A 2,672-nucleotide genomic window follows, 5' to 3' on the forward strand; every position below is an offset into this window, starting at 1 on the left:
GATAATTATCCTAATTATATTTTATATTTTTTATATTTTAAAATAAGATGTTTATCCTCTATTTGATTATATGAATCCACAATTAGTTATAATAATTCAAAAATCGAGCTTTGATATGTTGTACTTTTGCATAATTACTTGTAATCTTGAATTTTAAGTAAACATTGGTTTTATGAGGTTTTGAGAAAGAGGTAATATTTTTTTTATTTGAATAAAACATAAATTAAAAAATATCATAAAATTTTGAAAAAAAATATCGATATCAATATTAAATTAATATTTTTAAAAGTTCTTTTATTTTGGTGTAATTTCCTTARTTAAAATGATTATCATAATTATATTTTCGATTTTTTATATTTAAAATGAGATATTTATCCAATATTTGATTATGTTTATCTACAGTTAGTTAGACGAATTCAAGTATGGAGCTTTAAAAAGTTGTATTTATGCATAATTTACTTGTAATCTTAAATTTTAAGTAATATGCATCAATAAACAATATTTCGTGCATATATGTTAGCTTAATTAGAAGAGGTAGAATGGATATAAACCTTACCTCGACGATACAAATATGTATGTAATAGGTAATCAAGAAAAATAACAGGATAATTTATTTTTTTATTTTTTTAATTGCATCTATTGGTAATCCATCGGTGATCCGACGTAAATTACTAATGGATTTTTCCATCGGTGATAGTCTATTTTCAAGCAGTGTAAAAATTCCTTTAAGTGTTGGATCGAGTGTCTTTGTATTATTATCAAATCAAATGGTTGAGACAAATAATTAATTTTACAATATTACCAAAGTTTAAAGAGTTACCTTTCCACCTACTTCTTCTTCTTCTAACGTTTTGTATAATAATTTAGCCTCCAAATGATAACTATATATACAAAATGTTAGCTTAATTATTAGTATATTCAGCATCTGATGTATACTAGTTTTGATGTTTTCAATGTCCATAATTTATTGTAGACAATGGTTGTTTACTCAAATGCTTACCCGGTAAGTGTTTACCTATAGGAGTCAACACTATAATTTATTTAATGTGTAAGATTTTAGTACATCAAAACGTATTGAATACAACAATTTACCGGGTAAACGCTTACCTGGATAAGAGTCGTAATCTTCACTTACCGGGTAAGACTCCATCTTTCTCATCGCTCTTACCCGGTAAGATTCTTGGCCATCGTCATGTTCATCCGATGAGAAAATTTATCCAGTAAGCACTTACCAAGTAAGCGTTTAATAAACGGCTCCTAAGTAATGTTATATATATATTTTTTTTTGTAATAACCAAGTTCTAAATTTTGATAAATTAATGAAGTAGAAAGGGTGAAGTTGGAAAGTGTTGTTTCTGTAAGGGTTAGTTATGTAAATTGAAGTTTAAAGGGGAAAGGGTCTCAATTCTCCTTCCATTCGATTGGCTCAAAGTTAAGAGTGTGTGTTTGTGAGTGTGTTCTTCATTTGAGAGAATTGTGGGTGTGAAGGGAAAGCATTGAAGATTGAAGAAAAAAAGGGTTTTAGATCTCCATTTTTCAGGTAACTATCTCATCCTTCTATGTTTTTCTCTTTATTATGGTGTTTTATTTGGGGTTTTATGAGTTAGATGGATTGTTTGATTGGGAGAAAATGATCTTATTGTTCCGAACTGTATGTGGGAGTCGATCTTGTTGATTATTGTTTTGTAATCAATTTCCATGGTGATTGAGTGAGATTCAATCAAAAGCTCTAGGGATATGGACATTTCTTATCAAAAGGGAGTTCCAAATCGAATTTAAAGTTGAGATTGGATTAGAACCTGTTTGAGAATGATTCTACATTGATTTTAGAGGGTTTTGAACCCTAATCGCTGTTGGATATTAGTTGGTTAAGAATTTGGAGTTGTAGGATTCAAGTAGGGACTGTACAGGGGAAAACAGTGGTTCCACCAGGTAGTCCCGCGACCTAGGCCATGTGTCAGGTCGCTTAAGTGGTGGTTTGGGGCTGTATCATGGGTCCTTTCTAAAAAGGAGTTACTAGTAGTTCGTTTAAGGATATAATTAAGGTATTAACTCGTCATTTGGATAACCCAACCCAACCCAATTCAAGTGCGCGTGCGGTTGGTGTGATTCTAGCCCAAGGGTGCATATTTAGGCTTCGCCCTCAGGTGTTTGTTTCCTCTTTGCTAATTTTGCCTAATGATCACTGGTTGTTCATGTTAAAATTGCTTAAATCTTGAATCCATGTTGTGACTTCATATTCAAGAATTGTTTCGATAGCATGAGTTCTTTTTGTGGATGTGTGTAGTGGTGTCTTGATCATGAATTCGTTTTATGTAGCTCATAGTAAGGGCAGGTGTGTAGGCCAGTCGTTTTGTGTGCAACTGTTGCAACGTGTGTCGATGCGTTTCACTACTCAGGTATGCTTAATCGTTGCTGCTCTTGAGATAGAGGGAATTCACTAGACTTTCGGTCTAACCCTCCATTTATAAACTGAAAACCTTTTCAGGGAAGTACCTTGTCGCGAGCTCTAAGAGGAGGAAGATGTGCATCTTGAGGCTTGAAGTTGGCAATTGTCTCTTAGTTAGATAGTTGCCTTCGACTTGAGTTTAATTTTTGTAATATATCTCAGCAGTATTACTTAAATTCTCACTGTAACTCATGAGATGGAATTGGAATTGTAGACCTTTATT

At 32.3% G+C, this 2,672-nt stretch overlaps 1 long non-coding RNA gene across 1 annotated transcript; it reads left to right on the plus strand.

Moving 5' to 3' along the window:
* Positions 1-1,426: 1,426 nt before the first annotated feature.
* LOC112508070 lies at positions 1,427-2,672 on the plus strand. Its single transcript, XR_003068601.1, has 3 exons — positions 1,427-1,540; positions 2,320-2,399; positions 2,489-2,672. It is a non-coding gene; the product is annotated as an uncharacterized LOC112508070 (long non-coding RNA).

This window comes from Cynara cardunculus, assembly GCF_001531365.2.
Source record: "Cynara cardunculus var. scolymus isolate 2C chromosome LG 2, CcrdV1, whole genome shotgun sequence".
NCBI classification, from domain to species: domain Eukaryota; kingdom Viridiplantae; phylum Streptophyta; class Magnoliopsida; order Asterales; family Asteraceae; genus Cynara; species Cynara cardunculus.